The sequence below is a fragment of the Chelonia mydas genome, chromosome 9 (assembly GCF_015237465.2).
Source record: "Chelonia mydas isolate rCheMyd1 chromosome 9, rCheMyd1.pri.v2, whole genome shotgun sequence".
In the NCBI taxonomy this organism is placed as follows: domain Eukaryota; kingdom Metazoa; phylum Chordata; order Testudines; family Cheloniidae; genus Chelonia; species Chelonia mydas.
The window spans coordinates 59202586-59215893 of NC_057855.1; the positions used below are offsets into that span (position 1 = coordinate 59202586).

The 13308-nt window shown below is 44.7% G+C and overlaps 1 protein-coding gene across 3 annotated transcripts in view; it reads left to right on the forward strand.

Moving 5' to 3' along the window:
• Window positions 1–13308, forward strand: part of MID2 (midline 2) — a 329458-nt gene that overhangs the window by 179534 nt on the left and 136616 nt on the right. The gene's annotated exons all lie outside the window — the stretch shown is intronic.

Sequence of the window (13308 nt, forward strand, 5' to 3'; positions counted from 1 at the left end):
TCCACAGTATGCATCCGATGAAGTGAGCTGTAGCTCACGAAAGCTTATGCTCAAATAAATTGGTTAGTCTCTAAGGTGCCACAAGTACTCCTTTTCTTTTTGAAAAACAGGAATAAACCTCCCTCTTAGCATAGGGAAAATTCACAAGATAAAGCAAAAGAGATAATCTAATGCATTTCCTTGCTTTACTTACAATTTTTGTAATCTAGATGCTTATTTCAGGTAGGGTTTGGGGGAAGGTTTGTTTTTTTTTCTGCCCTGGTCTCTCTCTGTCCCGGAGAAAACAACAAAGAAAACACCAAACAAAAAACCTCCCCCGCAGATTTGAAAGGCTCTTGTTTCCTTATTGGTCCTTTTGGTCAGGTGCCAACCAGGTTATTTGAGCTTCTTAAGCCCTTACAGGTAAAGGAGGGATTTTATGCTACCCTTAGCTGTATGTTTATGACAATGGTCAACACCCACATGGCCTGCTTCAGTCCCTGCAGAACTCTGTGGCTAAACTCCTCTTCCTTGCCTGTCAGTCTGATCGCATCACTCCCCTCATGGAGTCCCTCCACTGGTTTCCCATCCAATATTATAGCAAATTTAAACTCTTTGCCATCGTCTTCAGAGCTCTCATCTCTCTGTCCCTCCCTACTGATCCTCCCTTGTCAAGTTTCATGTTGCCCCCATCCCCTCTGCTCTTCCAGTGCTCCCAGCCTAATCCACCCGCTTCTTAGTCTCACACAGTCACTTCCATACCCTTTCCTAGGCAGCCCTCTCTGCATCGTGCAGCTTCCCTAAACCCATCAGCATTGCTCCTACCCTGCCCACATGCAAGTCCCTGAGACTCGCCTCTGCCATGCTGCCTGCCGTGAATTGAGTAGACATTGTGTATAACTGGCCTGTGGTTCCCATCCTCTGGCCTCTGTCTCCCTGTCTGTCCTTCGACTGTGAGCTCTTCAGAGCTGGGACTATCTATGAGGGTTTGGAAAGTGCCTGGCACACAGTGGGCGCTGCCGTTAATAGATAATAACGTCCACAAAAACAGGTAAAGTGTTAGTGTATGCCCCAGAAATAGTAACTCAGCATTTGATCAGAAATGACATAATGATGGAAGCAATAAAAACACCCACTTCAATAAAATAAAATCTGAGAGGTGGGGTCAATTAAACTTGTCACGGAATAACGTGGGATCCTTTCTCTTCTGCGCTCTGAAACACGCGAGGATGCTTGGAAGCAATCCATATTCTACATACTTTTAACATGGTCCAAGAAATTTCTATAGATTGCATTGTGTTCTGGTAGTTCAGTTTAGAAATTCATCTTCCAAACAATAGAGCTACATTGTTGTGGTCGTCCTGAATTCTTGGGCTGTTGTCAAGGCTCTGATTGTGCAATAATAAAGCTATCTGCCTAGGGTCAGGCTGTGCACAGCCATCCTTTCAGTCTCCAAATAATGGGTGACTTTAAGGAAGAGTCATACAGGAAGATAAATTGTGTATTTTGTTGCAAATTAATTTGGATTAAATTTATGCTCTGCAATATTTTTTCCCAGTAAACATAAACTCTGAGGCAAGTTCCCTGGGAACTTATCACTCTCCCAGTATTGATCACCAAGCTTCAAAGCCGCATCTTTCCAGCTTCTGCAGAGACCAGTGTATTCTGCGGAATAATTTAAAATGCCTGAGCTTTAACTTTACTCCCATGCTAATTGTATGCTTATAATTCAAAACACCTTCCCATTGTTTAGGAGTGAATTCTGCTTCTAATTAATTTTATTCATTTCATTTTCAATTTTTGAAAAGCTCTGTCTGGATATTCCAAGCTGACCAGGGAAAGATGAGAAATGGATATTGCATGTACCCGTCTTGAAATATTTCATCGCATTTTCATCTCTGAATTTTTCATCAGATAACCAAGTTTGGAGGTGCAACATTTAGAGACTGAATGAGGCAATTAAAAGTCACTGGTAAAACTATTCTTGATTTGGTGATAATCTCGAAGGATCTTGTAATGGAGACCAGATGTTCATCCACAGCAGATACAAATCTCCAAAGAATTTAACTCTAATACTTTTTCTGAATTTCCTGTGGCATGAATACCCATTGAATTTTAGCATTTCATTCCCCCAATCAGAAGGAAGATTCTTATTAAGTGCCAAGGTGATTTTACCTAAACTATCAGCCAAATTCCAAATTTCCTTCTTGTCTTTCAAAATTGGGTTCTTTGGATGGTATCATTAGGCTGGAGAGCCTGTCAAATATTTCAGGTATATGCTGGGATTTCATATTGCGTAAGGTCCACTGAATGATTTCATACTTTCTTAGAATGCATGAAGCAGTCTCTTCAGCTGTCAAACTGTTTAAAATGCTGGCAAAAACCTATATAAGCCAGTGTGGATTTATATACTTACACATTACAACTTTTACTGAAGGAGTCATAGAGGAGGTTAATTATGCAATCATGAAACCGAAATAAGTATACTAATATTCCTTCCCGCTTCACTCTATTCTCCAGTTTCAAGAGAGTAAGACAAAAAAGCTTTTGACTAATGATGCTTTCCGGGTTATGAAATCATAGGTTGGCAGAAATTTTCTAAGATAGTATTTAGGCATTAAAGGCGCAGATAGGCATGTAATGGAATCTTATCTGTACCTTTAGGGCACCTAAATACCTTTTAAAAATCTGACTCTCAGTTCCTGTTACTTTCAGGGGATGGTTCTTTGGGAGGAAGGAGCACTGATCAGATTTCTTTCATGTTGATCGCTATTGAAAGTTGGGAGTCTGTACAGAAACTACTTGGCATCTTGGATGTCTTTGGAATGCATAGCAGTATCTTGGGAAAGGAATCTGCATTGCAGATGGCATACAAAATCCTGTATCTCCAATCTGGGGATCTGCAGTGGTGTCTTTAGGGGTGACATTAATTTGATCTCTTGCAACTTCCAGATAGATATCAGGGAAGATCATCAATTTGTTGTTTTTCCAGTTCAATGAAGCTGCATTTCTAGCAAACTGACAGATTTTTCTCCTTGTCCCCTGAGTGTGAAAACCTAAAGCGGGGGGATCCTTGTAAATGGTTTGCTAGATTGCTATGATTGCATGGTTAACCACTCAAAGGTCAAGGAGTTAAAATGTCATGTACAACCTTCCCACTGCTTCCTTGTGCATGTTCCTTAGGATATAGTCTTTCACTGAACACCTGCCATCAAATTGGAACAAATATATAATAGATCATGTTTGGGAAATAATAATTTATTTCCAGATACAGAGAAAGTTAAACATAGGAATGTAAGAAATGCGAAACTGGATCAGACGAATGGCCCACTCAGCTCAGCATCCTGGCTTCATCAGCAGCCAGTGCTAAATATTGGGTAAGAAATCTCAGCTATGGATTCACCTGCCCACTGGGGGGAAGTTCCCTCCTGACCTCAGGTAGTTAGCAGGTGGCCTGTGTCTTGAATCATGGAGGTTTATGTGTCTCTTAAATATTTTAATGCTATCAATGAACTTCTGTATGTAAATTAAAAATAGTTTTTTTCCCTCTTTATCAGCTTTATTTTGTTGCCTTTCAGTCTCACTGACTTTCCCCTGGGTTTCGTATTATGAATAGAGATAAATAGCTCATGATTTACCTGCCGCAGACCAGCTCCCTATGTCATGTTCCCATTTATTTATTTCTCCTCTTTAAACTAAGTGTGTCAGTCCTTTCAGTCCTGCCTCAGAGTGAAGTCTCTCCTGACCCTTAAGGCCTTGTCTACATGGAATGTTTTTTTTCCATATAGCTTAGTGTCAGTTTAAATGGATACTTACCTTGGTATAATCCCTCAGGTACGCGTTCTTATTCCAGTATCAGAATAGCCATTTTTCAGTTTAGCTTATGTCACTTGGGAAGGATTTTAAACTAAACAAAAAAAAGCCACTCTTGTATTGGAATAAGCATAGCTCCATGTGGGGCTGTGTCAGAATAATTACACCTATATTTCTGTATCTGGTGAAACTTTCCCATGTAGACAAAGTCTACCATTTTCAATGCCTCCTCTGAATCCTGTCTATTTCTGCTATTAGAGAGACAAGGTGGGTGAGGTAATGTCTTTTATTGGACTCGCTTCTGTTGGTGAGAGAGACAACTTCCAAGCTTCCACAGAGTTCTTCTTCAGGTCTGAGAAACGTACTCAGAGTATCACAGCTAAATACAAAGTGCAGCAGATGTTTCTGCTATGTCACTTCTGAGACAGAGTGACCAGAATTTAGAAAAGCATTCGAGATTAGAATATCCCACTGACTCATTAATGGCACTATAATACTTTGTTATGGTTCAGCTTCATCAGTGGGAGGATGGAAAGCTAGAAAATCATTCCCTGGAGAATATTTGCTTTCGAAAAATTCCTAGAAAAAGATTGATTGTGATGGGGGGCGGGGGGGAATGATTTCTTTAAACAAAGAAGGTAGGAGGCTAGGTCCATCAATCACTATTAGCCAGGATGGACAGGGATGGTGTCCCTAGCCTCTATTTGCCAGAAGCTGGGAATGGGCAATGGGATGGATCACTTGATGATTACCTGTTAAGTTCATTCCCTCTTGGGCACCTGGCATTGGCCACTGTCGGAAGACAGGACACTGGGCAAGATGGACCTTTGGTCTGACCCACTATGGCTGTTCTTATGTTCTTCAGGTAGAAGGGTGTTCAGAAGGCTCAGGAGACTCCAAAGCCAGGAAATTCTGTAAACCAAAAAATACAAACTCAGTAAGATGTATCAAAACCATGTTCTGTTAGATTTAAAAAAGTCTAAATTGGGGAGTAAAGCATCAAAGATGTAAGGCAACTCACATATCTCGATAATGATTCAATGGCTTTGGTAATAAAAGAAAGACCATCTTGTCACCGTCTGGGTGAAATTAATAAAATATTTAAACACTTTTCAGCAGCACTGCAGTGGCACAGCAAACTGTTATAATATCCAGAAATAGGGGAGTGTTACGGACAGGTCAAACCCACTGGCACCAGCCTGCCTCAGTAATCCTTGTACACTTCAACAGCACTGTACAATGTCAGTTAGACAAATCACTCTCCCCATGTTATAGATGGACAAACTGAGGGACAGTGAGGTGAAGGGACTCACCCAAGGCAATTGGAACACAGGTTAGAACCAATGTCTCCTGACCCCTTATCTAATATTGAATCGACTAATATCACCCAAGCCAATCATGTCACTTCTCTAGGCTTCAGGGCAGGGCAGTGCGGTAATGGCACTTCAGTACACACCTCGGAGAGATGCCCACCTTCTCAATGAACGTGAATCTGGCACTCAATATACTGGCCTCCTCGTTCACTGGCAGTTTCCTTCCCAACGTACAGGTAGTAAATATCACATGCACTGACTGGGTCAGCTTTGGGAAAGGTATCCTAGATCTGTCATTATGTGGATCGCCCCCAGAGTCTTTTTAAAATATGGGTTCAATATTTGCTCCCTTCCAGACCTCTGGGATAGTGGCTGTTTTTAATGATTGCAAATTTTGCTAGCAGCCTAGCTATTGCATACATAAGCTCCTTCAGAACCCTTGAATGGACTGTCTGGGCCTGGTGACTTGGTGCATTTTAAATTATCGGGTTGCTCCAGCATCTCTTCTTCTGTCATCTCATTCTTATTACTAGCAAAGACCAGGTCCAGGGTAGGCATCTCCACAACATCCTCAGTGGTGAAGACTGATACAAAGAAATCATTTATCTTCCCAGCAGTGTCATTACATTTCTTAGCTGTCGCTTTAGCCCCGGGTTATCCCACTAGAGCGATTTTCATAGTTACATGAGACACTGTAAAGCAAAAGATGCTATGCAATCTCATGGGGTAGGTCCAGTCCATTGTTTACTTACCAATATACCATGCAGTAACAGAAGATGAAAAGAGAAGTGCAGCACACTCTTCCAATGCAGGGGAGAATTCACATTTATTCTGGGCTCTCTTCTTGCTGTCAGGATGGAGTGCAAGAGATTAAACACAGTAGGCTGGCTCTTGTTTATCAGATTCTTTTGCAGGCTTCCTACTTAGAATCATAGAATCATAGAATCATAGAATATCAGGGTTGGAAGGGACCCCAGAAGGTCATCTAGTCCAACCCCCTGCTCAAAGCAGGACCAAGTCCCAGTTAAATCATCCCAGCCAGGGCTTTGTCAAGCCTGACCTTAAAAACCTGTAAGGAAGGAGATTCTACCACCTCCCTAGGTAACGCATTCCAGTGTTTCACCACCCTCTTAGTGAAAAAGTTTTTCCTAATATCCAATCTAAACCTCCCCCATTGCAACTTGAGACCATTACTCCTCGTTCTGTCATCTGCTACCATTGAGAACAGTCTAGAGCCATCCTCTTTGGAACCCCCTTTCAGGTAGTTGAAAGCAGCTATCAAATCCCCCCTCATTCTTCTCTTCTGATAGACTGAAGAATCTCTTGTTTGTTTTTGCTTTGGATTGCTTCCCCAGCTGCCCAAGTTGAAGGATGGCGTTTTCTGTAGCACTGGAGTGCTACAGAACATTTCATGATGCTCTCAGGAACAGCAGGCAGTTGCGTGGGTTTCTGTTGGGGTGTGCATGCTGGTGTCCTGGGAGCCATGTCAGTCCCTGCACATCCACAGGCTGTTAGCTTCACACCTGTCCTTTCTTGTCTTGTTTCTAAAGTTTGTTTTAAAAAAGTGAATAATTAAACTTCCAAAAATAGAGGGCAACCTGAGAGTGTGAGTACAGCTGAGGGGTGAGTCTGCCAGGTAGGCGAGAGATCCCCTTTGCTCTTGGCTCTGTCATTCTCCAGTGTGCCCTCTGTGGGCTTCCAGGTGCAATTTTGGAACTGTAAATGTAAGGAAGCAGGAGGCTGAACACAGACTGTTCAAAGGGATATGTTAAAAGAGAAGTGTAATCAGCCACCCCATTAGCAGTATAGAGGTTCAGTTATGTGTCTGGGGCACTTCAGTAATTGTGGGGAGATGCTATGACCCCCGGCTTACTCCATTAAGATGGCTGAGAAGATGCAACATGCCTGGGTTACTCCAATAATATCGGGGTAGGGTGGGGTGACACTGACCAGGCTATAGAATGGGTCTTGGACAGTGATGTGTTGATGACCTGTGGCCAACAGAGTTCTTGCTGATGGTTTGTGGAAAACTGGCTGTTCGCATGGGGCTGGCTCTCCTCTTGGTCCTCCGCTGCTAAGTTGCATTAATTGGAGTTATTAATGGAAGCTAATGAATACTTTCCGAGTGTGACTTTCCAGGGAAGCAATTGCTGTGACTGCCATGGGAATGTTATGTAGCTGCCAAAGGGAGGAGAAGTCTGGGAAGGGCAGCGTTCTGTGTGATTGTGAATGGCGGAGAGGGAGGTGTCCCAGAGGCAGGTCTGAGTGCCCCTATGGAGAATAGTGTCATTCTGGATTCATTCGCTAGAAGTGGACAGTGTGCTCAGTATGGGGAGAGGCCTCTGGCTTGGTCCCAGAAGCTTGCAGTCTAAAGAGATGTGGCAAATGCTGATTGTCCCAGCAGAAGGATGTTCCTCTGTGTGCTGAGTTAGCCTTTCTGAGCGGTGGGTCAGGAGCTTAATGGTGGTGAGTTTCACAGGTGGAATTGGTTTTGAGGTGGGATGTGACTGATGTGAGGGGAGATCCCTGGTATCCTGGGGAGGGGGGTCACCAGGCATGGGAGTAGGAATGCAGAAGGTTGTGTGAGGGGAGGACATAAAGGCATCGCACTAAGACAAGTTCCCTGCCTGCTTTGCTCCAGTAACATGGGGCGCTCTAACTACTGGAACCTGTCTGCCCAAGTGTTCGTGCTCAGGGCCGGCTCCAGGCACCAGTGAAATAAGGAGGTGCCTGGGGCAGCAAATGTAAAGGGGCGGCAGGATGTCGGGCTCTGGGGTGGGAATTCGGTGGCCGCTCCATCAGAGCGCGTTTCGCGCTCAGCGGCAATTCGGCGGCGGGGACGCGACTCTTCTTCGGTCACTGGCGGCAATTCGGCGGCCGCACCATCACTCCACCTCCATGTTCGGCGGCAAGGTTTTTTGTTTCGTTTTTTTTGCCGCTTGGGGCAGCAAAAATGCTGGAGCCGGCCTTGTTCATACTGCTCTCCTCACCGTGGTGTCTGAGGGTCACATCCTCCACAGGTGTAAATTAGGGTCAGTCCTTTGAAGCCAATAATGCTAGGACAGTTTATATCCATTGAGGAGCAGGCCAGAGTGCCTGTATCCTCTGGGATTATTCCATTGCCCCAGAGAAGAGGAGCGATGGAACCCTTGCAAGTCCTGCTGTATAACAGAGCCTCTCTGGGGAGAGACCCTCCCCGGCCGTGCATGGTAACAGAAATGCTGCTATGATGCTGCTGAATTCTCAGAGACACCCTCTGATGGGAGGACATGGGAATTAGCTATATCGGTCTGGCAGTTTTAGCATAACACAGCCAGACTCATGCATTAATGTCTGTCTGTGTCCCTTTGCAATCTAGACTGAGAGAACCCAGAGCAGCAACACTTCTCTCAGCAGGTGAATAGAAATCTAGATACACAAAGGAACAGTCGCGTCTCCTCTCACCCCACCCAAAATCTCTTTGCTTTGTGTATTCATCTCTCAGGCTTTGACGCATGTTGGCAGTGGGAATTAATGAAATGTCCAGGCTATCTGTGTTCCGATCGCCTGGACAGGATTGGCTTTGTTGTGGGAAGTTCACCTTGACTGAAGTTCGCTCTCCTTCTATCACTGAGTTTTAGAGGTTACCCAGACTTGACATGTGTAATTAAAGACTCTACTTCCCTGCCTTCTACACTGAGGCCCCGTGATCCGCTTCCAGCAGGGTTTATGCTAGTTAGCTGCAGGGCAATGCTTGGTACACAAACCTTTGTTTTTTTGTACGCCCAAGTGCATGCTGGTACCTGTTCTAACCGTGCAATTCCTGCTGTCTGAAGACAAGCTGTTCTGCTACTGTGGGATCAGATCCCTGTAAAAACAGGTCATAGTATGATCTGGAGGATGGCGTGGATTGCACCCTCAGCAAGTTTGCAGATGACACTAAATTGGGAGGAGTGGTAGATAAGATGGAGGATAGGGATAGCATACAGAGGGACCTAGACAAATTAGAGGATTGGGCCAAAAGAAATCTCATGAGGTTCAACAAGGACAAGTGCAGAGTTCTGCACTTAGGATGGAAGATTCCCATACACTGCTACAGACTAGGGACCAAGTGGCTAGACAGCAGTTACGCAGAAAAGGACCTAGAGGTTACAGTGGATGAGAAGCTGGATACAAGTCAGCAGTGTGCCCTTGTTGCCAAGAAGGCTAACGGCATTTTGGGCTGTATAAGTAGGGGCATTGCCAGCAGATCGAGGGACTTGATCATTCTTTTCTATTCGACATTGGTGAGGCCTCATCTGGAGTACTGTGTCCAGTTTTGGGCCCCACACTGTAAGAACTGGAAAGAGTCCAGCGGAGGGCAACAAACATGATCAGGGGACTGGAACACATGACTTATGAGGAGAGGCTGAGGGAACTGGGATTGTTTAGTCTGCAGAAGCGAAGAATGAGGGGGGATTTGATAGCTACTTTCAACTACCTGAAAGGGGGTTCCAAAGAGGATGGATCTAGGCTGTTCTCAGTGGTACCAGATGGCAGATCAAGGACTAATGTAGTGGGGAGGTCTAGGTTGGCTATTAGGAAAAACTTTTTCACTAGGAGGGTGGTGAAGCACTGGAATGCGCTACCTAGGGAGGTAGTGGAATCTCCTTCCTTAGAGGTTTTTAAGGTCAGGCTTGACAAAGCCCTGGCTGGGATGATTTAGTTGTGGATTGGTCCTGCTTTGAGCAGGGGGTTGGACTAGATGACCTCCTGAGGTCTCTTCCAACCCTGATATTCTAGGGTTCTATGATAATCGCTGAAAGAATGAAATGTGGGTTTTTTTAAAGTATAATTTACATCCAGAAACCTTCAAGAAAAAAATGTTGAGCGTTCTTATACACCTTCAAAGAGACAAGGCTTCGTCCCAGGTTTGCGGGACACGGGCTGTGGTACATAGCTCACGCCCAACACAATGTAAATCTGCCTTGCCACCGTCAATACTTCAGAAGTGTGAATGAATCTCCCCAGGTGGAGCTGACAGCGCTGTGAACCTCGGTGAGCAACATTATGACACATCCTTAATTTTAAGTGACAATTTGTTTTGATTGCGAGATTTTCCAGTGGCCTCAGTGGTCAGGAACCACATTTGTATAAATGGAACATGATTACTTTAATTCTCTTTCAGAGCGATGCCTCTACAGTTTCCATCCCCCCAGGCCTGCCAGAAAACACAGCTCATGAGAAACCACAGGAATAATGGAATTTCCTGAAAAGGAGAAATGAGCACATTCTCATTACCACATTTTTGTCGCTACAAATGATTCTCATCCATTCATGTATTAAGGAGTTCTTGTTATTCATAAACAGTCCCATGCAGTAAATGGTCTCCAGCTGATAATATAATACGGAGAGGCAGAAACAGAAATGCCTTGGCAAAGTGCAGGTGGCCGCCTGTCTAGGTATCGCACAGTGAATCTCTGGCCCTTTCCATATTCAGGAGGAGGAGAGGCCGCTGGAATAGTCTCTTCATTATTAACTCATTTGCTTTTCAGCGCCAGATGACTCATCATAACAAACCAATCTGAGATGCGTGCTTCAGAGACTCCCTTTTATAATTCAGACAACTGTGGCTGACTTAATGGACCTGTCGTTGAATGTGCGATCGATGGGCGATATCCGTGAAACGTCGTGCAGGGGGAAAGCTGGCACTGTAAGAAAGTAGGATGCCTTTAGGCTTCAGTGTATTGTGGGAATGGCAGGGCGAGGCTTTCTGGGTCAGTGAAGAGAGAAAGGCGGTGCCGGTAGAAAACTGAGATTGGTCAAAGCCTGGCCCGTGCAGCCACAATGCAAGCATTGTCCTGTGTCCCATGGAGGTGCAGCCTGCACAGTGCCTAGGCCCCGAGACTAACGCAAAGCCTGGATCCCATGCATGCAGCACTTTCTCTGAATCCCACCAGCCTTCAGCAGCCTCCCTTGGCTTGGTCGCAGTGGCAGAGATTGAGAATTCATCCACTCTCCCAAGTCATTCAGTGTTAAGTGTGGTGAGTCTTCATTGTTAGCAGGGGTGTAGTTAGTGTGCATGGGGCCGGGAGGAGATTAGATTTGGGGAGAACCAGGGAAGCTACGTGGAGTGAAGGCTGGGCTCAGAAGAGTGCACAGAACTGGGCTGGGTTGCCAGATGTCCCCTCCTCTGAGCTCCTATAAACCTTGTGGCAAAAGAAAATAGCAAGAAATGTGGCAGGTAGTCGGACGCCTGTGCTCTGTTCTTGACTCTGTCACCTTGGGCATGTCAGTGCCTTTCTCTGCACCTCAGGTTCCTGATCTGGAAGCTAGAGAGTGGTGTTGTTGTAATGGGCTGTTGTGAGGCTCAGCTAATTAAGGTGGGCGAAGTGCTTTGAGATCATCGGATAAAGTGAGGTAAGATGTCAGCTCGGAGTCGCAGACAGAGTGTGCTGCTCACATGCTGCTGCCTCTGCCTCCTTGTCTTTTCCCTTCAGTGGGATGGTTCTTACCTTGTACTTGTCGGCATGTACCCTTACCTAGCCCAATGCAGTCATGCGTTCTTCCTGATGTCGCTTGTCGCACTGCCATCCTCTTCCCCGCAGTTTGTATTGGAACTGAGATGTATCTTGAGGTCTGTTCAGTTGCTGTAAATGAATATTGTGTGTGGGGGGGAGGGGGAGAGAAAACGTGGATTTGTGCTGGAAATGGCCCAACTTGATTATCATACACATTGTAAGGAGAGTGATCACTTTAGATAAGCTATTACCAGCAGGAGAGTGGGGGGAGGTATTGTTTCATGGTCTCTGTGTATATAATGTCTTCTGCAGTTTCCACAGTATGCATCCGATGAAGTGAGCTGTAGCTCACGAAAGCTTATGCTCAAATAAATTGGTTAGTCTCTGAGGTGCCACAAGTACTCCTTTTCTATTTACACACAATAGCTGTTTACATATTTCCACACATTTACTGCACCTCTGTCTGACTTCTCTCTGTGGGGGGCGGGTTACCCTTATTTTTGCACACAGGGGTCGCAGTCAGGATCAGGGCCCCGCTGTGCTGGGCACTCCACAAATATAAAAAGACTTCCTGCCCCAAAGAGCTTATCTCAGTGGAGAATCCCATCCTTTTGCTAAGAGCTCAGTTTAGCAGCCCTCCTCCATATGCATTATAATGAAGCCAGGGGAACCCGTGGCTTATCAGTCATTGTACACCAGCTTTGTACAGATGTGTGCTATTAAATAAATTAGACCAGTGCTTTTCAACCTTTTTTCGTTTGCAGACTCCTAAAAAATTTCGAATGGAGGTGTGGTCCCCTTTGGAAATCTTAGACCTAGTCTGCAGACCCACAAGGGTCCACAGAACACAGATTGAAAACCACTTCTCTATGGTAATGACAACCTTTGGCGGACCCCTTAGACATAGTCTGCGGACCCCCAAGGGTCTGCGGACCCCAGATCTAAGATCGCTGAATTAGACAGTCACCTCTGACAGTTCATTGATTAAATTGCTCTTTTTATGGTATATACTGCACTTCAAGCTACTCTAGCTCCTATACTATGGTTAGGTTCAGGGCTGGTGTCCCAGGCAAGGAGGATCTTTGGTGTCCACCCGCTCCATTTGTTAAACTTTTGAATACCTTTTTTTTAATTGCATTTATAACCCATTTCACGACTTTGATGCACAATCTGCATGCATGATTTATCTCTGGCATATAAGATGATAAATTTGCACGCTAGGAGCTGTATATCTGTATTTATTCATACCATATATAAGCAAATAAAAAGTTTCCTCTAAGCTTATAGAAACTTTTTAATTTTAAGAATAATTAAAATGTACTAACATCAAGAAATGGAACTGTGCACCAACATTGGGTGGACCAGTATTAAATAGTGTTACAGCAGGTGACCGCTTTAGAGAAGGTTAGTGAAACACAGAATACCTGAAACATTTTACTTCAAACATTCTATTTTTCCTTTTGTCACTAAAAACAAAAACAGCACCCTGAATCTGGCACTACCCAAGTCCGGCACCCCAGGCACTTGCCTGGGTCACCTGTCCCTAAATGCGTCCCTGGTTGGGTTCATATTTAGACTCAACTGTATGTCGATTGGATTAGTCGTAAACCATATCAGTTTCATTTTACTACCTTTTCCACTAGAGGTGAGGTAAGAAGCATCTTGCGGGTTATACTTGTTGGACAAGAATGTTTGCGTGCAGGCAGTTCTTAGTCTGGAAACAG